We start from the raw sequence: 26,027 nt of genomic DNA, 5'->3' as shown, positions 1-26,027 counted from the left end.
TTTCATTGCAGTCTATGGCACTCAAGTTGCATGAAAGTCATACCAAAGTAGTGCATGAACTAATTTGAAGGCGCTATGACTTGACATCACATAGATATGAATGATGCCCATTGGGAAACATGGGGGGATGACTTATCATGCGACTTTGGACCACAAGTTGCACAAATGTGAATGGGCTTTTAAAGATAGGTTCACCTTTCATAACATGTTACACCCATATTCAGGGTGTAACATGTAGTATGTTATGAACGGACTGAGCCCCACTCCTCCCCGCTCCCCTTTGTAACAGCTAGCGGGGGATCTTCTCTTCCCCGCTAGCTGTCACAATTGTAAAAAACGCGTCCGTGCAGGGCTCCGCCCACCCAGCCATGTCATTCATTCATGGTGTTCTGTGAATGAATTAACTACCAGTCCCGTCAGCCTTTGCAGCTGTCGGCTTGTAGTTCTCAATACGGGCAAGCAGATATACTGACAGATCTGCAGGAGACCTGCATGGCACCAGCGATCTGCTGATAGCTGGTGCAATGCTATAGAGAAACAAAAAATAATACAATTGACTTTATTTACATACCAAAAAATGTGCATTTTTTATTTTTTGTGAAAAGGTGAACTTATCTTTTAAAGTTAAGTTTCCTTTTTTCCATTCTTTGATGCATACAACTATAGCTTCTTGTACATAGTGTCATCTTTCACTACAAGTTCATTTTAAAACTGAAAATGTACTCTCCTTATCCATTCAATACACATTGTTCATAGATAAATATAAATTTTATATATATATATACAATTCTATAAACCATATTCACATTTATTTCATTCACAGTGTCCTTGGCATTGTATAGCTTAAAACATGTATTTACTATGAATCAAAACTGCCTTTGAATATTGATATTTGAGCTGGTGAATAATAATGACTCAGAATTTAACTTATATAAAGTATAACAAGTCATGCCTTTGTGAGGGCATTGTATGGTCTTAATACAGAAGTCATATTATAGAATAAGATGGGTAAACTCCTGATGTCAATAAATTCATTTAACAACCCCAGCACACCTACGACTTAATTGCATGATAACTGATATAAATCATGTAACATTTGTGTCAAAGATATGATGGAATTTTCAATGTGTTTGACTAATAATTCTAAAGGTTAACAGAATTTTATTAAAACATCTTCTGGTTATTTGGGTATTGAAATGGTCAGAAAAAAAACTGTCTCCAAATGAATGATCACTTTATCTATTTATAAAAAAAGAAAAAAAATAGATTTTAATCTATTGCTTTGAATGTCCTTGGAACAAAAAAGGTAAGCATTATATATGGCTATAGACCACATAATAAATAAAATATAGTTAAAGCAAAATTCAACTCAAATATATAATAAATGAAAAAATAATATAACATATAAAATTGCTGCACAAGCCATATTGTACTGTAAAATTTAATGCAATAAAGGGACCATTGGTGTACAAAACGAAAGCCCCAAAAAATTTAATTTTCTTCTTATGTGATTGGCTCACTGATTTTCCCAGAGCCAAATCATATTTAGAGCATACTCTGAAACAAAGGTGATATACTCCCTAAGGGTTAATTACTTCTAAAATGATGCAGACACTGCAACGTTTCCAATGAAACAATGAGAGTGCACCAATTAATTATAATGAACCAGTCCCTCCCCTTTAGAATCAGTATCCAAAGGACATGTTTAGAATATAGCTATTTCTTCAAAGCAGAAACAGGTAGAAATCTGTAACAACATTTGTTAAAGTTATTGCAATATATGCTGTATCACCCAAGGGGGGTTGTTTTTTTTGTCTCTCAACAAAAGTGGAGTTACTACACTTTCCTATCAATGACCTGTATTAAATAACAACTTGTTTCTTAATTTTTTTCAATTACCCTTCTGCAACCATTTCATTTTCTAAAAACTGCCCAAAATGAATGGGCATCTCTGAGCGAATATTAACAACACACCCCTCCCCCCATCTCTGTCTCTCACCTGTTTTTATCTACCACTCTCCTTGGGAAGAGGCCCTTGTCCCCATCAACACAGAGTTCCCCCCTGCCCCAAAGCACCCCCACATGTTGAGGGCATGTGGCCTGGTATGGTTCAGGAGGAGGAACGATCGCTCGCCCCCCCCCCCACCTTTCCTGGTCTGGAATGGATTTGGGGGGCCACACCATTTTTTCATATTAACAATTTTTATTGGCAAATGTCTGTGTAACTTGCGAGCCAGTCTGTATCCACCAAGTATTAACCTCTCAAAACCAAGGGAATGGACACTGACCGTCCAAAATATATATAGGATCGCAAACACTCAACACAACACTACCTGGGTGTCCAAAAAGTCATAAATATATAATGTGTTGCGCTCCCAGTGACAATATCTTTGATGTATATATCTAATTAACCTTGCTATGCAAAATGATTTTCAGGTATTAAAAAATATGCAAAATCAAACTATGTGAGTGATTTAAAAAAATATAAACCACTATAGTGTATATAAATTAGATAATAATAACCGCAAAACCAATGAATAGTGCATAGTGAACTAAAATATATAACTAAAAATAATACACATCATGAATAGTGAAATACTCAAAAAAATTATTATATATATACTGCCAAATAATTGTGATATAAATGTCCTTTAAATACAGTGACTTTGTGCTTGAATAAATCTTGATTTGGTGACTTTTTGTGAATCTGTGACTTTCTTTGAATCCTCAATTGGTAAAGATGTATGCTCACCTCCTTGTTAGCCTGCAATTAGGCTATACACACTTGTGGTTCACCTCCTATGGAACCTGCTTAGATGGAATTCCTCTTTTGTGAATGGTAAGAACGTGGATATGCGTTATCCTCAGATTGCCCATGTGCGTTTTTCCATATGTGGGAACAAATTGCCAGACATGGTGTTTTATCCTTATAAAAAGGTTTCTCCTTTATTGCTTGCCAACAGGTACACTCACATATGTGATATGCGGTCTAGGATGAATTGCTCAGCTCTAATGATCCGCCAGCCGTCCTGCCATGCACCCGCCGTCTGTCCGATACTCCAGCTCTCTCCGAGTGACACCGCAGCCCCACCCCTACGCGTTACGCCACTGGTCACGTGGCTTCATCAGGGGGTTGTGATAGGTTAGTCACTCTTCTATTGCCGGATTAAATAGCCCGGCCGCGCCATTTTGTTGACTATTCAACGGGGGCGGCCATGTTTTTGGGGGCACATTATACAGCGATAATGTTGCCAATTCTTACATATGTATCCTTACTGCTATGTCTACCCGGAGAGAGAGCCTGTGACATGACTATACGGCTTGGCGGTACGCAAATCAAACATTAATGTACAACAGTGTAGCACTCCAACACCTCAAGATATCAAATATATTAATCCACATGGAGGTATGTGATAACACACACAGCCATGTATAAACAATTCTAATGCATGTACAAAATATTTATTTCAATAAAAGTATATTCACGGAATACTATATAAACATAAATAAAAACCAAAGCATATATTAAAGATACCACACATGTTATCAATACTATACAAACGATTGAGGTAGATAGTGATTTGATCCTTAGTACAGCGGACGTCTCCTCGTTATACACCATCATAGATCATACAGGAGCGCTAGACGCGGCATCATGGGCTTTAAATAAATACTCTTCCCTTTGTAAAAAACAAATTAAATTTTTGATTAAATGTATAAAATTCTCGCTAGAACATAATTATTTCTGGTATAAAGGAGAGTATTATCTACAAATAAGGGGTGTAGCGATGGGCGCCCGTTTTGCACCTAGTATCGCCAACCTATACATGGCAAAATGGGAGGATGAAGTCATATTCAATGATATTAATAGTAATATAGTTCAATATGGTCGATTCGTCGACGATATTGTACTATTATGGAGAGGGGATGTTCCATCATTGATTGAGTATTATCAGGATTTGAATCAGAATACTAAAAATATTACATTAAGTTGGATTATTGACAAGAAAGAGATTAATTTTCTAGATCTTAATCTTAAGAATACAGGGGAAGGTCTAATAACAACTAATTATTTCAAGAAAACAGATCGTAACTCATATATTCCTGTAAGTAGTTGTCATCACAGGCCATGGATTAAGAATGTCCCTAGAGGACAGTTCCTGAGATTGCGACGCAATTGTACCAATGTAGATGATTATAGAGAACAGAGCAAATTATTGACTCAAAGGTTTGTGGATAAAGGGTATAAAAGAGAAACTATAGTAGAAGAAAGTATGAGAATAGAAGTTATAGATAGATCTACATTACTAGAAAAGAAAGTACAACAAAAAGTAGATGAACAGAATATTTCGATAATATTACCTTATAATAAACAACATAGAGATATACAGAACATTATATCCAAGCATTGGAATATACTGAAATTAGATAAGATCCTTAAACCTATTATTAAAGATAAGCCCCGATTCATTTATAAAAGGGCATCCAATGTCCGAGACCGAGTAGTTAAAAACGTATTGGAACCCCCCCGGAAATCAAATAGTACCCTAAGTTTCTTTAATGAGATAGGGTTTTATAGATGCGGTCGATGCTATAGTTGTAAAAGAACGCATGGAAATCCTAAACGTAGACAATCATTTACTAACCCCAAAAATGGGAAACAATATAATATCGATCAATTCATTACATGTGAGAGTAAGGGTGTAGTATACGCCCTGAAATGTCCATGTAATTATTTATACATAGGACGCACAAAAAGATGCCTCAAACAACGTGTTAAAGAACACATACACAATATTAGTATAGGTTATAAATATCATCACTTATCAGTGCACTTTAAAATGCACCATAACCAAAATCCGGAGAAAGTAGAATTTTGGGGTATTACCAAACACAATCCACATTGGAGGGGAGACAACTTGGTGCGAGAAATTAGTAAAAAAGAGTCTTTCTGGATCTATGAGTTAGGGAGTTTAGCACCAGGTGGATTAAATAAAGAATTCGATTTATCATGCTTCATTAGTGATGTGTAGTGTGTAGTAATGTTCTGTACGTTAATTACATAGGGTTTCTGGTTTAATATTTATATAGTGTATGTATTTGCGTGATGAACAGGGAGGGATACCATCAGTTGGTTTTGTCTCTCGTTTGCCACGCAGATATATATACATATGGTTATTCTCATTTATATTTAATACATGATGTATGGTTAGAGGTATAATCTGTGCCCACTTTAACATGTGGGTTAATAGATGTAGGGGGGTCTAGTGTGTATCATATACACAATTTATTTTAATATGTAACTTTCAATCATTCTCCATTCATGATTTTTTGAATGGTAGATTCTAGATATGTTATATGGGTGATATATATATAGAGTATTTGTTATAAGTACTCATATTATTTCCCCATTTTTATTTTTTATTATTTATGTTTATATAGTATTCCGTGAATATACTTTTATTGAAATAAATATTTTGTACATGCATTAGAATTGTTTATACATGGCTGTGTGTGTTATCACATACCTCCATGTGGATTAATATATTTGATATCTTGAGGTGTTGGAGTGCTACACTGTTGTACATTAATGTTTGATTTGCGTACCGCCAAGCCGTATAGTCATGTCACAGGCTCTCTCTCCGGGTAGACATAGCAGTAAGGATACATATGTAAGAATTGGCAACATTATCGCTGTATAATGTGCCCCCAAAAACATGGCCGCCCCCGTTGAATAGTCAACAAAATGGCGCGGCCGGGCTATTTAATCCGGCAATAGAAGAGTGACTAACCTATCACAACCCCCTGATGAAGCCACGTGACCAGTGGCGTAACGCGTAGGGGTGGGGCTGCGGTGTCACTCGGAGAGAGCTGGAGTATCGGACAGACGGCGGGTGCATGGCAGGACGGCTGGCGGATCATTAGAGCTGAGCAATTCATCCTAGACCGCATATCACATATGTGAGTGTACCTGTTGGCAAGCAATAAAGGAGAAACCTTTTTATAAGGATAAAACACCATGTCTGGCAATTTGTTCCCACATATGGAAAAACGCACATGGGCAATCTGAGGATAACGCATATCCACGTTCTTACCATTCACAAAAGAGGAATTCCATCTAAGCAGGTTCCATAGGAGGTGAACCACAAGTGTGTATAGCCTAATTGCAGGCTAACAAGGAGGTGAGCATACATCTTTACCAATTGAGGATTCAAAGAAAGTCACAGATTCACAAAAAGTCACCAAATCAAGATTTATTCAAGCACAAAGTCACTGTATTTAAAGGACATTTATATCACAATTATTTGGCAGTATATATATAATAATTTTTTTGAGTATTTCACTATTCATGATGTGTATTATTTTTAGTTATATATTTTAGTTCACTATGCACTATTCATTGGTTTTGCGGTTATTATTATCTAATTTATATACACTATAGTGGTTTATATTTTTTTAAATCACTCACATAGTTTGATTTTGCATATTTTTTAATACCTGAAAATCATTTTGCATAGCAAGGTTAATTAGATATATACATCAAAGATATTGTCACTGGGAGCGCAACACATTATATATTTATAACAATTTTTATTGATTTTCTACAAAGATATACAGTTGCAAGAAAAAGTATGTGAACCCCTTGGGATTACATGGAGTTTTGCATGAATTGGGCATAAAATGTGCTCTGAATGTCATCTAAGTCACAACAATAGAAGAACACAGTCTGCTGAACATAATACTACACAAACATTAGATGTTGCCATGGTTTAATTGCACATAACATGTAAACATTCACAGTGCAGGGAGGAAAAAGTATGTGAACCTTTGGACTTAATAACTGGTTGACCCTCCTTTGGCAGCAATAACCTCAACCAAACGTTTCCTGTAGTTGCAGATCAGACCTGCACAACGATCTGGAGTCATTTTGGACCACTCCTCTTCACAAAACTGTTTCAGTGTAGCAATATTCTTGGGATGTCTGGTGTGAATCGCTCTCTTAAGGTCATGCCACAGCATTTCAATCGGGTTGAGGTCAGGACTCTGACTGGGCCACTCCAGAAGGCATATTCTGTGCTGTTGCAGCCATTGTTTTGTTGAATTACTTGTATGCTTTGGGTCATTGTCCTGTTGCATCACCCATCCTCTGCGGAGCTTCAGTTGGTGGACAGATGGTCGTACGTTTTCATGCAAAATGTCTTGATAAACTCTGGAATTCATTTTCCCATCAATGACAACAATCCGTCCAGGCCCTGAGGCAGCAAAGCAGCCCCAAACCATGATGCTCCCTCCGCCATGTTTCACAGTGGGGATGAGGTTTTGATATTGGTGTGCTGTGCCTTTTTTTCTCCACACATAGTGTTGTGTGTTCTTCCCAAACAACTCAATCTTGGTTTCATCTGTTTCATATATTTTGCCAGTAGTGCTGTGGAACATCCAGGTGCTCTTTTGCAAACTTCAATATTCTTTTTGGACAGCAATGGCTTCCTCCGTGGTGTCCTCCCATGTACTCCATTCTTGTTTAATGTTTTCCTTATTGTAGATGTGTCAGCAAAAATGTTAGCATGTGCCAGAGATTTCTGTAGATCTTTAGCTGACACTCTGGGATTCTTCTTTACCTCATGCAGCATTCTGCGCTGTGCTCTTGCAGTCATTTTTACAGGACGACCATGCCTAGGGAGAGTAGCAACAGTGCTAAACTTTCTCCATTTGTAGACAGTTTGTCTTACCGTGGACACATGAACATCAAGGCTTTTGAAGATACTTTTGTAACCCTTTCCAGCTTCATGCAAGTCAACAATTCTTGATCGTAGGTCTTCTGAGAGCTCTTTTCTGCGAGGCATGATTCACAACAGACAGTGCTTCTTGAAACCAGTAAACGCAAAACAGGTGTGTGTTTTTTAAGGGCAGGACAGCTGTCAGCAACACATCCAATTTCATCACACTGATTGGAGTCAAGGTTGACTCACTCCTGGCTCCAATTAGCTCTGGGAGAAGTCATTAAGCTAGGGCCTCACATACTTTTTCCTCCCTGCACTGTGAATGTTTACATGTTATGTGCAATTAAACCATGGCAACATCTAATGTTTGTGTAGTATTATGTTCAGCAGACTGTGTTCTTCTATTGTTGTGACTTAGATGACGTTCAGAGCACATTTTATGCCCAATTCATGCAAAACTCCACGTAATCCCAAGGGGTTCACATACTTTTTCTTGCAACTGTATATATATATAGGGGTTGGACAAAATTATGGAAACACTACACAATTTACATTTGTGAAAGTGATGACATGTTTGGCGTTGAAAGTGGAAGTGATGTAACATTCTTTTGCTTCTACTGTGTGATGTGTAGTGATGTGCTTCATGTTCGAGTCAAACGTACGTTGCCAAACAGCGGGAGCCAGTGATGGGAGCTGAATGGTTTTTCTTTTTTTTTTCTTTTTTTGGGTCGGCGGTGGCGGCGGGCATCGTGATTGACGTTGAATCTACTTCGGGGGACATTTTTTAAATTTTTGTTTTTAATAAAGGACTTGTCAAAGACTGCCTCCTGTCATTTTTTGCTAGACTTTTTTTTCTGTGAATAGGTAGTGGTACCATGTACCTCATACTCATTCACATGGGGGGGGGGGCTTGTTAAAGGAGGCTTCCAAATTCTGATAAGCCCCCCACCCGCAGACCCCCACAGCCACTGGCCAGAGTTGTGGGGAAGAGGCCCTTGTCCCTATCAACATAGAGTTCCCCCCTGCCCCAAAGCACCCCCGCATGTTGAGGGCATGTGGCCTGGTATGGTTCAGGAGGAGGAACGATCGCTCGCCCCCCCCACCTTTCCTGGTCTGGAATGGATTTGGGGGGGGCCACACCATTTTTTCATTTTAACAATTTTTATTGATTTTCCACACAGATATATATACATACAAAAAAAAAATCACAGGAGAAAGAAGGAGCACATTGATGGTGAGATCTGCATGGTTACAAACATAATAATGACATATAGTTACACTGAGGAGGCTGTCAACACTAAACATCTGTAGAAAGGCGGGAGGAGGAGAAATTGTCCCATGGGTGCCACACTGCCTCGAACACAGGAATCGGACAGGCGTGTATAGCAGTCAGGTACTCCATCTGTTGCACATCAGCAATAGTTTTAAACAACATTGACATCGAAGGAGGTATAGAAGATAGCCAACACATAGGAATGCTTCTTCTGGCCGCAGTCAGAATATGTGTGGAGAGTTTCCAGGCCATTCTGGGAAGACCCGGAAAAGGCAGGCTCAGTGCAGAGGCTCAAAAGGGAGAGAGGTCTGCAATAACAATTGTGAAAAAGATGAAACCTCTTTATAAAAAGGGACAATGGAACCACAAGTCCAAAAAATATGGAAGAGGGAGCCAATTTTCCTCCCACAACGCCAGCAAGCAGAAGAAGCACTCGGATTAAAGGCATGGACAACTTTGGGAGTTTTGTACCATAGCATCAAAATTTAATATGTGTTTTCTTTATAAACCACACAAACAGAAGATTTAGACGTGTTGTCCCAGATTTTGTTCCATTGTGTAAGGTCAATGTCACATTGCAAAAGCTGAGACCACTTACGCATATAGTGATGAGTGTCATTAGCGAGGGGAGCAGCATCCATAAGAATTTTATATATATTAGAAACTATGCCCTTTTGATGTGGACCTTGTACACAGAGATGCTCAAAGGGAGTAGGACTCCCAAGAGTCAGCGTGGGGGATATAGTGGAGAAGAAGTGACGTATCTGGAGATATATATAAAAATGGAGAGAGGGCAGATCTTTATTCTGGAAATGTGAGAATGGTTGCAGCTTTTGAGTAACAGGATGCACTAGGTGACGAAGTTGGAAAAGTCTGCCCTTGACCCAAGGGGCCATTCGGGGCACCGCCAGACTATCTGGAAGGTTGGCGTTAAAAAGGATATTAATCAGTGGGGAGCAATCGGAATCTAGTGCAAACCTGGTGTTATATTTCTGCCATATACTCATGGAGAATTGCATGGGGCCAAGGAACAGACAACTAATAGGGGAAAGGTCCACCTTCGAAGAGGACCATAGGAGAGAACAAGGGTGAGTCGGGGTCAATTGCAAGGATTCTATCTTGGTCCACAGATTAGAAGGGGATAGAGTGGACCAAGATGTAAGGAAGTGGAGATGAGTAGCGTAATAATAGGTCACAATATCCGGTGCACCCAGGCCTCCTCTAGAACGCAAAGAAAGCAGTACACTACGTGCAATTCTATGTCGCTAATTATGCCAGATGAAATGTAGAAAAGATTTCTGCAGGGAGTGTAGCTTTGACATAGGGACAGGGACAGGGAGGGTCACAAATAAATACAAATGTTTGGGTAAAACAGTCATCTTTATGACATTGATACGTCCCAAGAATGATAAGGGTAGAGTATCCCAAGATTTCAGGGAACGGGAAATAGCTATGAATGGGGGGGGGAGTTGGCGTCATATATTGAACTATAAGAGGAAGTAAGGTTAGTACCCAAATATTTTAGAGAGCGGGTGCACCATCGATACGGAAAAGATTCTTGCAGGGACGAGAGGACACCTGGTGAGATATGGAGTGGGAGTGCTTCAGTCTTGGAAGTGTTAACCTTGTAACCCAAGAGGGCCCCAAACTGTTGTAAAAGTTTATGCAGTGTTGGGAGGGAGATTTGAGGGTTCGAGAGTGTAAGGAGAATATCATCCGCAAAGAGAGACAATTTGTATTCACGACCATGAGACGTTATGCCTTGAATATCAGGATGGGACCGGTTTGCAATAGCCAGTGGTTCCAAACAGAGAATAAACAACAGAGGAGAGAGAGAACAACCCTGACGCGTACCATGCGACATCTGGAAAGGGGACGAGAGAAAGGAGGCCTGTCAGGAATGGACTGGCCAGCAATAGTGGGACTCACCTGCCTTATGAGCTGCAGTACCAGGGCTGGCCAGCGGCTGCTCCCAGCAATCAGAGACTCAACCTTGCAGCCAGTCAAACACCTGGAACTAATTATACTGGTGTATTTAAGGGATGGCGAGACCTGCAGACTCTGCCTTGGTGTGTGTTTTTCCTGGGCCCTGTATCTTGTAAACCTGCGTTCCTGTTCCTGTTCCTGTCTTGTTGCTGACCCTGCTTGATTCTGACCTCTGCTGACTTCTCCTGTTCTGATCCCTGGCTTGTGACCCTGACCATCCCTCTGCCTGACCCTCTGTACCACGCTGCCCGCTACCTGCTGAACCTGGCCTGTGACCCCGACCATTCTCCGCTTGCTCCCCCTGTACCTACCTGCCCGATTGATATTGACCCGGCCTGCCTGACGACGCTTGCATTGTATGTACTGTTATCTGTGGGTGGTTGGTTTGGTTTGTTTGCACTGTGTTATGTTTTAGTATTGCACTGCGTTTATGTTTGTATTGTTAGTGTTAATAAATTATATTGTTTATAACATATCTGAAGTCTGCGTTTCCCTGCGTCAGTCACATACCTCTGGTCACACCCGGGAGCCCTGACAAGGCCATTCTGACCTGCGAGGAAGGATGAAAATAGAGAGCTTTCAAAGCTGCCACAAAAGTTCTACGGAAGCCAAACTTCTCCAAAACCATAAACATATAAGGCCAGCTGAGACGATCTAATGCTTTTTGGGCATCCAGGCTCAATAGAATGGCAGGAATGCAAGACCGGTTAACCAAGTCAACCAGATCAATAGATCTCCTGGTGTTGTCCGCTGCATGTCTAGCTGAGACAAAGCCTACTTGGTCTCTGTGTATGAGTTTGGAGATGAGTCTAGACAGCCGATTGGCTAGGATCTTAGTAAAAATCTTGTAATCAGAATTCAGCAGAGCAATAGGACGGTAGTTATCCAGGACAGAATGATCCTTGTCAGGTTTGGGAATTACAGAGATGTATGCACGGGAGAAATCCGCTTGTGGAGTAATACCTTTAAAAAGGTTGTGATAAAAAGAGAGAAGGTGGGAGCCAGGGTACCAATAAAAGTCTTATAATAAGAGTAGGGAAGACCGTCTGGTCCTGGGGTTTTGCGCGAGGGAAGGTGTTTGACTGTATTAAACAATTCTTCGGGCGAGATGTCAGCGTTAAGAGCCGCAATATCAGAAGACGAAAGCTTAGGCAATAATAGAGGGTCAAAAAACCTATCAAAAGAGATCTCTGTAAGAGGAGGGTGTTGGTCTGGGGTCTTCAGGGAAGCCTACCCCACCCTCACCTAACAGCCGCTGCCCTTCCCTCCTCCTACCACTCCATCCCCCACAGCCGTTTCCTCCTGTGCCTCTACCCCCTCCCTCCTAGATTGTACGCTCGAAAGAGTAGGGCCCTCTAACCCCTCGTGTGCTGTTTGATGTTACTGTTCTGTTTCATGTATTGTCCCCCCTCTATTGTACAGCGCTGAGCAAACCCTTTGGCGCTATATAAACTCGATAAATAAATAAATAAACAGTTATAGAGGGATTCATAATATGAGCCAAAAAGAGAAACCATCACGAGGATCATAAGTAGGGCTTCCATTCGGCTGGACAAGGTGATCTGGCACCGTAGAGGGGGATTGGGCTTTAAGTCTATTAACGAGCATACGGTGAGGTTTGTTAGAGAATTCATAGAATTTCTGCCTGACCCAAAGGAAAGATCTCGTGGACCTACATGCATTAGGGGCCTTAATTTGGTCACGAAGAGAATTTACTCTATGCAGCCCGGAAATAGACGGTTTTGCAAGCAGTTAACGTTCAGCCAGAGTTAACTGGCGGACTAGAGCAATCCTGGCAAACTCCGAGGACCTCTTCAGACGAGAGCCCATAGAGATACAAAGGCCACAAAATACCGCCTTATGGGCTTCCCATACGGTTGAGGTAGATGTTACACAGCCTGCATTAAGTTGAAAGTACATATCAAGTCCTTGAGAGAGCTCTGTACGGAGATGTTCCGTGGATAAAAAGGTCTCATTAAGGCGCCAATGGCCTGTTTTTGGAATAACATTAGGGAATAACATGTTTAGGGTCAAAGAAGCATGGTCAGACCAGGTGATGGGATTAATGTCAGAAGAGACTAGGAGAGGGAGAAGAGGAGCTGTAATGAAAAGGTGATCTAGGCGGGAGTAACTTCGATGAGGTGTAGAGTAAAAAGTAAATTGTTTGTGGGTAGGGTGTCGGATCCGCCAGGCGTCGAAGAGGCGATGCTCCCTGATCAATTTGCGGAAGGATTTTGAGGAGGAGCATTGCCGCTTCGAAGGAGTGAACTCAAAGAGAACCTTCCTATCTTTGTGAGGTGAAAAGATTAAATTAAAATCACCCCCAATAATCATATGAGGAGTGGAGAAGGACCCTAATTTAGCGAGCATTTGTGTGAGGAACTGTAACTGACCTGAATTCGGGGCATAGAGATTCATTAAAATAAGGGCAGTGTCACCGAGCATACAATCTAAGATAATGAAGCGACCATGTTGATCGGCCTTGGAGGAAACAACCCGAAGGGAGCAGTGCGTCCGAATCAGGATCACCACCCCAGCCTTGCCAGATGGGTCAAAGGCTGAATAAGATTGGGAAAAATACCTAGTGGCAAAACGAAAAGAGCCTGTCGATTTAAAATGGGTCTCCTGGACAAAAATAATATCTGCTCCTGAGGATCGGAATTCCTTCAAAGCCATCCACCATTTCTGGACAGAATTAAGGCCTTTAACATTATATAATAAAAGTCGTAAAGCTATCACAAAATGACAATGAGTGTAGCAAATATACCAGCAGAAAAAATAAATGAAATACCATCGATGAGATAAAACAGAAAACTGATAACATAAATAGATAAACCAAAAAAAATAACAATAAGGAACAGAGATATCCGTATGGATGTGAACTTGGGAAAGACAACGGCACCCAAGTCGTCCAGGCAAATGTCTGGACGGGATCGGGGGCAACATGACAACCGGAACATATCAATCGGCAAACCCGGCCAAAAACATACAGCTTAAGAAGGCACCCAGGGAGGAAGGGAGAGGGGGGAAAGGGAAGGGGGGAGGAAGGGAGGGAAGAAAAGGACGTGGGGTGGAGAGGAGAGGGGGAGAGGGAAGGAGGTAGGGATACAACCTCAAAGTGCCCGCAGAAGAACACCTCAAAGAAACATCAAGCAGAATTATTGCTGGAACGAAGGGGACGAGGGCATTGTGGAGTACGTGAAGGACGCCTCCGGCCCCTACGAACTGGAGTCCAGATCTTTCTGGGGTAGCGGAAGGAGGAGACGGAGTAGATGGTAATGAGGAATTGTCTTCCGGCAATGGAGGTAGTCCCAGTTGCTTCAGGAAGGAGTTCGCCTCAAAAAGATCACGTAGAATAACTTGAGAGTTATCTTTGGAGATGACCAGCTTGAAGGGAAAATCCCAGCGGTAAGGGATACGATGGTGTTGAAGATGCGTGGTGAGTGGCTTCAGCGCTCGCAGTTTAGCCAGGGTAATCGGAGAGAGATCACAAAAGAGCTGAAGCCGGCCCCCCTTAAATTCCAAGGAGGGCACGTTGCGTACAGAGGCCAACAAGGCTCCCTTTGCTCTAAAAAAAAAATGGAAGCGGACGATGACATCACGTGGTCTGGTGCCATCAGCCGGTCTTGGACCCAAAGAACGGTGGGCCCTGTCCATGCGCCACTCCGCTTCTGGGACCAAGGGGGTGGTTGCGGTGAAGAAGGACAGGAGGTGTCGGCGAAGTTGGGAATCGGCAATGGATTCAGATATACCTCGAATACGGACATTTTGCCGGCGTTCCCTGTTTTCTAAATCTTCTTGTTGGAGCTGAATTTGGGACATGGTGTGTTTCAGATACGCATTGTCTTCTTCCAAGACATGAACGTATTGCACCAATTCATCAAATTTATTCTCCAACTGATCTGCACGCTCCCCAATCTGCGCTATTTCCCCACGAAGATCCAAGGCCAACTTGCCCACTTCAGCGGAAATAGTGGCGGTAATATTGCGCAAAAATACCTGCAATTTGTCTTCTAGCATAGAGATCGTGAGTGTAGGTGACACACGGGGATTGGCGAGAACGAATGGAGAAGGGCTCATCAAAGCATGTTCTGCTGTCCCCTCTATAGGGATCCAGAGTTCAGATTCCTCTATATGATGTTGCTGAGGGAGTGAGGAGGTTGGCAGCATTGCAGCTGATGTAGTACCTCCGGCCACCACTGGGGGCCCGTTGGAGCTCGTCTGTGGGAGTGAGGAGGTTGGCTGCATTGTGGAGACATTGTGGAGGAGGCTGGAAGCAGCTGTTGTAGTACCTCCGGCCGCCACTGAAGGCCCATTGGAGCTCGTCTGTGGGATCCCTGCCGAAATTGAGGCCGAGGATTGCGGCCTATGAAGAAACCGATGCAGCGGTGATGGAACGGGCTTCCAGCGCCCAGTCTTCCCCATTATAACACTGCGGTCTGGTGCGCTGGGTGCCCTGCTACTGTGACTCACCCAGGAACAGTTATGGTGCGCCGTGGGTGAGTCTTTTAGGACGGGGAGAGGAACGGAGCTCACAAGAATGCGGCCATCAACGTTCCCAGCCGCGCATGCGCCCCGCCACACCATTTTTGAAAAAACTTTGGCATGGGGGTTCCCCTCAAAATCTATACCAGACCTGAAGGGCCGGGTATGGATGGGAGGGGAGACCCCACATCTTTGGTTTTTTTCTTAAATAATTTAATTGTCTGGGAATTCTGGCAATTCTTTTGACATTTTGACAGTGGGAAAACCCACATGACTTAATAATATAACTCATGCAGTATTTTAGTAGCTGAGCGGTATCTTACCACATACTCAGATGCGGTAAGATACCACTCTGTAAATTTTCCCTGTTCGAAGTTAGTGGTTGAACTTTCGGCAGGTTCAAATGTTTGACCGCGAACTGAACAGGGAGGTGTTGTGCCCATCACTAGTGATGACACCTAGCTAACAGGCTCGAAGCCTCACTTTCAGCAATCTCTGCATGTGCTGCTAGTAATACAGAGACATGTCAGAGCTTACTAAGTCTCAAAGAGGGCAAATTGTTGGAGCCCGCCTAGCTGGTGCCTCTGTGACTGAAGTTTCCAATTTATTTGCCATGTTGTGAGGTGCAGTATCAAAGGTTATGATGACATATACAGTTTCTTGGAAAACGTTGTCTGATAAGCATAAGCGCCGTCAACATGGTAAACTGACCAAAAGAGACTAAAGGATATTGCGCAAAGAACTGCTGCAAAAGTGACTGCTAGCACAATCTCAGTCTTCCAAAGTCCATGTTCACAAAAACTGTGCAGAGGGAGCTCCATAAGCAGAACCTTCACAGGCGAGCTGGAAATGTCACACCACTAGTGACTGATATTAATGCTCAGAAGAGGAGAGAGTGGTGCAACTCCAATAAATGGTGGACTATTGATCAACGAAAGACTGTAATATGGTCTGAGGAATCAAGCTTTGCACTGTTCCCAACCACCGGATGTGTTTATGTGTGGCAAACACCATCCCAAGCTTACTACCAGGACTGTCTTGGGCCAACTGTAAAGCATGGTGACAGCACAATCATGCTTTTGGCAGCTATATCTTGGTATTCTGCAGGCCCAATAATCAATGCCAGCAACTGTGTACAAATTATGGCTGATCATGTACACCCCATGGTGCAGACATTTTCCTGAAGACCAAGACAATGCTCTGATTCACGCAGCTGGTGTTCTCAAATCATGGTTTGACGAGCATGCAGATGAAGCCTTTTGCCTTCCCTGGGTGCTGCATTCACTGGACCTCAATATCATAGAGCCACCATGGTCAATTTTGGAGAATCTCTGTGAGAACTGGAACAATTTCTGAATGAAGAGTGGTATCATTATCCATTATCCAAGAGTTATATTTGCCAATTTCAGGGAGAATTCAGGCCATATTGGATTGTAAAGGCGATCCAACACTATACAGTATTAAGTAACAATTTTGATCTGTTACCTGTTGTTTCCAAAATTTTTTCCAACCCCTGTATATACCGATCAGCCATAACATTATGATTGAGTAGGTCCCCTTTTTGCTGCCAAAACAGCCCTGACTCATTATGGCATGGCTATTACTAAATCTCTAAGGTATGCTGTGGTATCTGACACTAAGCCATTGGTAGCAGATCCTTTAAGCCGATAGGACCTCCGTGGATTGAACTTGTTTTTCCAGCACATCCCACAAATGCTTGATGGAGAATTTGGAGGCCATGTCACTACCTCAAACTTGTGTTTCTCAAAGCCATTCTTGAACCACTTTTGTAGTGTGGCAGGGTGCATTGTCCTACTGAAAGAGGCCACTGCTACCACGAGGTACTGTTTCCATGAAGGGATGTCCTTGGTCAGCAGCAATGCTTAGGTAGGTGGTATTATTCTAGGTACACTTGCACACAGTTTTTGAAGGAACTCGGCAGGTAGGTTGTTCCAAACATCTTGGAGAACTAACCACAGATATTCTGTGGATGTAGGCTGCCTCAAATACTTCTATCTTTTCATGTAATCCCAGACAGACTATATGATGTTGAGATAAGGGCTCCATGGGGGCCAAACCATCACTTCCAGAACTCCTTGTTCTTCTTTACGCTGAAAATAGTTCTTAATGACCTTGACTGTATGTTTGGGGTCATTGTCCTGCTGAAGAATAATTTTGGGGCAAATCACATGTCCTTTCTGATACTATGGCATGCTCGACCAATTACAAGACACTTTTTCAAAAGTGTAGACGAGCCTTGGCATGGCAGTGTGGCCTCAAAAATGTTTTCAAATGTATGCAATGAAAACCTCTATTTTTTGTATAAATGCTAAAAACAGTTTTATGTATTTTATGCTGACTAAATGAATTGAGTCTGGGGGGATTTTTGTATTGTTCAGTGTAATTCCCCACCTATATGCACCTTCTCTTTGCTAGTAAATTGATTAGGTGCCATTGTTAGTGTTGTTTGATCACAGGATTTACTGAACAGTATTACAAATAGTTTAGAAAGATAAAACAGTTTATTCATACAGTATGTATTTCAACTGTATTGAGCTGTAATTGTATTTGTGTTTTAGGTATAGCTGTACTTAAATTAAAAAAAAAAAAGAATATGCAGACTGGGTTCCCTTTTCAAGCATGTAATTATAATCTAGTATTCCTTAGAATAACCTCAGCCTGGTACTTTTCATATCCACAACAGGAGGATCTAAACACTAAGCATAGGTCATGCAGTAAAACTTACAGAGTTATTCCGGGGAATACCATGTAGTAATTTCATGCTTGAAAGGCAGTCTACATCTGCCTGGACCATATTTATTTATTTGTATATCAAAGTACAGTTATTCCTTAAGTAATACACTCAGGAATACTTTCATTGTGAACATCTCCACGACAATCCACTGCAGTCACTGTCCAAGGATGTTGTGTTGTCTTGGTAGCAATATGTATTCACGGAATTATTTACTGCAACATGCAAAAAGGTAATGTTTAATACAATGCAGAGCTTTTATTATCATACATTCTACCCAATTTTCACATTCGATAATGACAGGCTACAGTCATACAAATATTTGTTTATAACTTCTGCTTGCTAGGATTATAAAGAAAATATAGTTAAAGTTGCACTAAATCAAAAAGCTCAGCTTGGCCCCTACAAATGTACAAAATAGATATTTATTAACTAATAATAATAATTGAAATATTTACTATACTATCTTAAACCAAAATATATTGTTGCATGCAAATACTCAACAATTTTAACCCCCACACCCTGGAAAAATATTCAAAACCAAAAAAAAACTACATGTTATTGCTGCCACCTTAAATATATAAGTAAATCCACATACACTGTACCTAACAGCCACACTTTCATGTACGGTAGCACTATAATCAATATACAAAAAAATATATAAATGTATACACCCAGTGTCCACACATGATTTACATCAATATTGTCCACAATTAATATTTCAGTAAAAATGACATAATTCTTCATATACTATATTCTCTTCCACATTTCACCACATGACTCAGTGAGACCCACTTCCCGCAGGACATTAATGATAGGTCAGTTGTACTTTTTTTCTATGCACCACTTCACAATCACCAGCTGGGTTATTTGCTTCTTTTTTTTAATGGAAGTGCTCAATAGCAGGGAAAAAATCCATAATAGTATGCTATTGCTAAAAATAAATATTTTTCATCATTTTCCACAAAAATATTACTCACACGCATAGATATTACGTTGCCTTTCTTACCAAAGCTGTTCTTCCATCAACTCCAGTTTGTCACTTTCGGTGTGGCATATTGCTGCACTTTTGAATTCCTTGAATGAAGTGGTAAAAAATTAAACGCATCAGTTGTGGCTGTGCAGCAACCAGAAGAGACGCAATACACCGCACCGGACGTGATGAACTGGAGGTGGAGCTCAGCTTGGCCCCTACAAATGTACAAAAGAGATATTTATAAACTAATAATAATAATTGAAATATTTACTATACTATCTTAAACCAAAATATATTGTTGCGTGCAAATACTCAACAATTTTAACCCCCACACCCTGGAAAAATATTCAAAACCAAAAAAAAACTACATGTTATTGCTGCCACCTTAAATATATAAGTAAATCCACATACACTGTACCTAACAGCCACAATTTCATGTACGGTAGCACTATAATCAATATACAAAAAAAAATATAAATGTATACACCCAGGGGTTTATTTACTAAAGCTGGAGAGTCCAAAATCAGACTCCCTTCTGCATAGAAACCAATCAGCTTCTAACCTCAGCTTGTTCAATGAAGCTTTGGCAATGAAACCTGGAAGCTGATTGGTTTCTATGCAGAAGTGAGTCTGATTTTGCACTCTCCAGCTTTAGTAAATAAACCCCCCAGTGTCCACACATGATTTACATCAATATTGTCCACAATTAATATTTCAGTAAAAATGACATAATTCTTCATATACTGTATTCTCTTCCACATTTCACCACGTGACTCAGTGAGACCCACTTCCCGCAGGACATTAATGATAGGTCAGTTGTGCCTTTTTTCTATGCACCACTTCACAATCACCAGCTGGGTTCTTTGCTCCTTTTTTCTAATGGAAGTGCTCAATAGCAGGGAAAAAATCCATAATAGTATGCTATTGCTAAAAATAAATATTTTTCATCATTTTCCACAAAAATATTACTCACACGCATAGATATTACGTTGCCTTTCTTACCAAAGCTGTTCTTCCGTCAACTCCAGTTTGTCACTTTCGGTGTGGCATATTGCTGCACTTCTGAATTCCTTGAATGAAGTGGTAAAAAATGAAACGCATCAGTTGTGGCTGTGCAGCAACCAGAAGAAACGCAATACACCGCACCGGACGTGATGAACTGGAGGTGTGAGAGGAACAGCTTGTTTGAGACACCGATGATATTGTCTTACACTAGTTTGTGTCCCCACATTGAGCGGCCTTGATGGAGGGAATGTTATTGTGGACTGTATGTTAAGGGGATATAATATCTATGCTTGTGAGTAATATTTTAGTGGAGAATGATTAAATAAAAGCTCTTTTAGCAATATAACACTGTTGTGTTTTTTTCCTCTGCTATTGAGCACATCCATTAGGAGGAGGAGCGAAGCTAGTGATTGTGAAGTGGTGCAAAGAACAAAAGTGCAATTGGCCTATCATAGTTTGGCGAGCTTGTGTCCTGTGGGAAGTAGGTCTCACTGAGTCACGTGCCAAAATGTGGAAAAGGATAAAATATATGAAGAATTATGTCTTTTTTGCTGAAAAAATAATGGTGGAAAATATTGATTTAAATCATGAGTGGACACTGGATATATTTATTTATTATTATTATATTATTTATTATTATTATTATTATTATTGTTATTAATATTATTGTGTATTTATAATAATAATAATTATTATTATTATTTATTTATTTTACTTTATTATAGCGCTACCATACCTGAGAGTCTGGCTATTAGGTACAGTGTATGTGGATTTACTATACTGTATTTGTTCAGAAGGTAAGAATAGCTCACCATAGTCTTAATAAGAATACTTATATTATTTTTCTTTTACAAAGGGTTTTATTATAGAATAAGCAGAAATAAACACACTTTCGGGAAAGATATACATTGACCCACAAATATGAGACATAGAGGGCATTTTTAGAAATATTTCAGAGCAATATACTGGTAGAAACATAAGCATAATCTGAGTATTTAAGTATCATGGGAGGGAAGACAGGTAAGAAAAAAAAAGGGGGGGGGGAGGGGTAAGGGGAAACAATGAGCAAATATTTGGAAGTCAATGAAAATGCAAACTCCACCGGAAAGTTTTGCTATATCAGTGTATTGAAAACAGGAGAGGCCTGAGGAAAGGCCTCTCCAGATGTTAACATATATACTAACATTATTTTTCATTCTTTCGGCAGTCAATGCTCTCCTCCACTTCTGGTATGTAGACAGGCCATTCACCTCTTCACATATAATGCAAGACTGCTATACGATGACATCAAAGGGTCTGCAACCAGACGATCAGCAAAGAAGAATGGAAGCATACAACCTATAAGGTAAGTATTCCTGCTTATTCCTAAACATTTAGATAAAATGAGCAATTAACCTCTGTTGTGTGGAAGGGGTGTATCATATAGTCATTTTTGTCCTGAATGGAGTCTCACTTTAATAGAATTTAAAGCCCATCTTCTCATTTAATGTCCCGTTAAATAGTTCATTTAGCTAAGCTGACCCAGACAAACTAGTTATTGCACTGGCAGGTGCGCTTATTGGACACACTGTATGAACTGTATGTAGCCTCAGCTACAGAAAGTATACAGCGCTGTGTCCTGGCAGCTTGATGGGAACTTCATGTCCCCTCCCAGAACAAAATAGAGCTCTTCTTAGCCATTCACAGGAAGCTTTGTATTTTTGTGAATTAATACAGAGCTTCTTTGATTGGATGAGGTGAAGATTGTGGCAACGCCCCATAGAATACAAAGCTTCTTGTGAATGGTTGAGCAGAGCTCATCCCAACTTTATTTTATTCCAGGAGCGGGACAGGAGGTTCCAGTTCCACTGCCAGAACACAGAGCTGTATACCGTATGTATCTCAGGCTACACACAGTTAATACAGTGCATCCAGCAAGAACATTAGTGCAGTAATTTGTTTGTTTGGGCCAGCTTAGCCATTGAGGAGTTAGGCTTTAAGATTGGGTTGAATTACTGAAGACAAAGGGAATAACCTACCACACTGAATGGTCTCTTAAAGTAAATACAGTAAGTTGAAGCTTTTTCACTTTAAATACCCAGTCATATGCGTGGGAAATAAAAAGCAGCTTTTTTGCTTATACATGATTAAAGGATTGAAATGAGCATGAGTTCACCTTAATCACTACTCTAAGTAAATCAGCCACAATTTTGAAGCTGACTACAAACTTTTTTTTTTCATATAAACCATGTCTGCCTGAGAACGGGCAGAAGAAAGTATTTACCGTACAGGCTAAAAGTATTGAAATTCTGGAATGTACTCTGAAAATGTGCACAAGCTTTTAAATACAATTTTAGTAATTTTATGTTTCTAGAGCCAAAAAAAACTTTTCCATCTTTCTTACTGGTTGGTTCAAAAATGATTCAACAAATGGCTGACTAATCAGTAAACTGACTAAACTATCTGCGTTGATACAGTTAGTTTCTATTTCATTAATAGTTTCAATTTGATTGATTTTTGTTCATTTATTTTTAAGTTAATTAACTAATTAATTTTAAATAATAATACCATTTCATTAATGATGCAAACCTAGCACCTAGTTTGCAAGCATTAGCCATCCACAAATCACTAACACAAAACGTGCAAGAGGAATTGTAATCTATGCAGATAATGTTTGCCTATTGTCAGTCATTTGCTTATTGTCAGTCTATTTTGCTTGTGCTTCAGTCTCAGTTTTCATATTTTGTTTTTCCCCTAATTCAAAAATGAAGCATCGTATTTCTTTGCAGTTTCATGTAATTAAAGATACATTAAGTTGCCATTTTGCAAGGGAGAAGCCATCTGGTGATTTGCTATGGAGGTTGAAGAATTCTGTTTGAGCATAAGAAAATTATGCATTTGTTATAGTATAATGCACAAACGTAGTAAAAAGGGCTAGTGGTTATTGGGTAAAAGTTTTATTTCTTTGGATTGAATGAGCTTTAAAATCCCAGTGACACAGAGAGATTCAAATTGTCAGTTATTGTTATGAGTATATTGTCTATGCTGATGTTCCTAAATTGTATCTGTAATGAATCATTAATCAATATTTGCTGTTTTTTTATCTTTACTATCTTGGGTCCTAAGGCTTAGTACAATTTTTTTTTTTTAAATGGGACTCAACTTGCCAGAAGTAGTAAGGAAATGACTGCTGCTTAGTAGTTTTATATTGTCAAAGCTGCTACCACACAATGGGGTTGATTTATTAAAACTGGAGAGTGCAAAATCTGGTGCAACTCTGCATAGAAACCAATCAGCTTCCATGTTGTTTGTCAAAGTTTAATTGAAAAAGCTAAAGTTAGAAGTTGATTGGCTACCATGCCCAGCTACACCAGTTATTGCACTCTCCAGTTTTATTAAATCAACCCCCATGTCTCTCTGGAAAGTAGCATGCTCAATACACAGCACCCTTTCCTATCCAAACTGGCTTTCCAGTGCTTTTATTGGACACACAGAAGGACGGCTGTGGAAAATGTAGACCATTTTTTTTTAAATCCCTATTTCCTTTCCTACAGCGGTATTATTACTTCTTTGTACCTCTAAGTTGGTCCATAGGGTCCCATGCATTTACACATTGGCAAAGGGACACTTCTGAGAGGGAAAACATGTATAATGGGAAAAAAGGAAGGTAGGCTGTCAGGCCTAGGGGTATCAAGACAGTAGGATCCCAGTGCCATTGTCCCATCAATCTTGATAAAAAAAACAAAAACTCGATTCATAACTTTTATCCTTGTAACATGAATGAGAAGAAACCAGCCACTCCTTGTACACATATGTCCATCTGTGTATAATAAAAGCGTTGGTTTTCCAGCAAGTTCTTGACATGCTTCCTTTATCAGGCCTGAGCATGAGCCTCCTTGCGTCCCTCTGCTACTCCCCGAGCCTTGGACACCACTGGAACGGCGGGAAAACACCCAGAGCATGGCCAAAGGACCTGATGCTCCTATTGGACCTCCATTACTTGACATGCCTACCTGTTACCTACCTATGTGAGTGCAATTTTACCATTAAATCTGCATGATTTTAACTGTCTACACTTGGAGTGGCACTGCTGTCTCTCTTCTTTACCTGCATTAAGAGTATCTGCAAGCTCTTACAGCTGGCTGCCTCCTCGGACAAGTTCATAATACTATAAGCCCCCCACTACAGGTGGACTTGGACACCACCTCCACATGGACCTTCCACTAACCCCCATTGCTGATGGTCCATTCCAAAATGCACACAGGGTAGATGCATCTTAGCACTCCCTCCCCCCACTCACCTTTGAATGTGGCCTCTTAATATGCTGTAAGTTAACATTTTTAGCTATAAATGAAAAGCAATGGTTCTCTGTGCTACACCTGGAATTGCTTGATTAGTTCCTGAATTCTAAATGCCTAAAGCTAAATAGTTCACATTAAGTAGCTTATTGTCTCCTAGGTATTATGGATACTATGATTGGATTATTGGGATTGCAACACAGAGGAATGGCCAACTTTCATCCACCAAAATTACAGGGGCATCATTTGGTAGTTAAACTTTTTAATCTCCCTAAACAAGCTTTTTAGTTGTTAACAACAGTTTTTTTAAAGAGTAGGGTTATTTTTCAGGTTGATTGTAAAGGGGCTGGTACAAAAAAATTCTTCCTTTCTAAGATTTTTAAGAATTTCCTTCATTATATTTTGTAACTGTAAGCAGCACCCCCCCAAAAAAAAACACACCCCAAACCAAACAACAAATACTAATTCTCTTCAAGTAACAATTGAACAAGACACAAAAACTATATTCTAATAGCAAGGAATGGCCACAATTTGTAAACTAAAACATGAGAAATACATTATAGCTGAAAACATCATTAAATAACTGTGCCCTGACTAAGGCCTAGCATTACGCAACATATCTTTTTTAAAACAAAGGAAATAAACCACATCATAAATTCTACAACAAGGGTATGAGCATGGAGATCTTTCCTTAGGGCAGCTGAAAAACATTTCAGTCTGTCTCTGTTCCTTTAAAAACTTGCACTTTTTAAATTCAGAGAAAGAAGAACAATTTTTCCCACCAAGGGGTTGTGCTAAATGTGCCTGGAAACAATTGGGGAAGAAGCATGAAACTTAAGGGAAGAAACCCAAGGAATACCATGATTACCATGTCATTTGGGGGTCATTTGGCACCTCCAAGTTGGATTAAAGTCACAGAATTAAGTTCAGAGGGCTCCAAGGTAGACAGGAGATATTTTATGTCTTATTTCAAGAACTACTTGTTAGGGCATACTGTTACACCCTTAGACAGTTTACTGGCGCAGGTTTGCTTTGAATGTTGCATACTAGATCCAGTGCACTGATGTCAATAATAGCTTTAGCTTACTGTCCGAGAGCCTAGTGTAAGGCCCATGAGATAGGGAATAGCTGCTTCGATCTGAGCCTATTCACAGTGATTTATGATAGAATCATGATGAATTTTCGAGAATGACACCTGTTCATCTAAGGGGTTAGAGAACACTGTCATAATAAATACTACATAAAGTATAAAAATGGACTGATTGTCAAAACTATTGTGTCTCCCACATTGTGCTGTACAGGAATTTAGTTGATGTTTCATTCAGAAAAGCTGACATGCTTGATATATTATTGTGAAGGTCAGAATTTAAATGAGGAAAATATTGAGATCTTCCTGATGTCATCAGAACCCAGCATGACTCACAACCTTTCAGTGCTTTATGATGGGAGATAAATATTGTCACTAAGTTTTTCTCTTTGTACTTTCTCAAGATGACTACATTTAATGCACGACTCATGATTCTTCATTCAGAGAACAAGGAACCAGCTGGAT

General features: G+C 40.2%; 1 long non-coding RNA gene across 1 annotated transcript in view; it reads left to right on the top strand.

Annotated features, from left to right (window-relative positions):
* LOC149443992 (uncharacterized) overlaps window positions 1-24,250 on the top strand; it is a 159,955-nt gene extending 135,705 nt beyond the window's left edge. Inside the window, exons 2-3 of the long non-coding RNA XR_016306565.1 lie at window positions 21,406-21,543; window positions 24,056-24,250. This is a non-coding gene — a long non-coding RNA (uncharacterized LOC149443992). The remainder of the gene's footprint in view (window positions 1-21,405; window positions 21,544-24,055) is intronic.
* The last annotated feature ends 1,777 nt before the right edge of the window (window positions 24,251-26,027 follow it).

This window comes from Staurois parvus, unplaced genomic scaffold (genome assembly GCF_062004578.1).
Source record: "Staurois parvus isolate SC_StPar_1 unplaced genomic scaffold, SC_StPar_1.0 ptg000818l, whole genome shotgun sequence".
Taxonomy (NCBI): domain Eukaryota; kingdom Metazoa; phylum Chordata; class Amphibia; order Anura; family Ranidae; genus Staurois; species Staurois parvus.
This window is presented reverse-complemented; position numbering and strand designations above follow the sequence as displayed.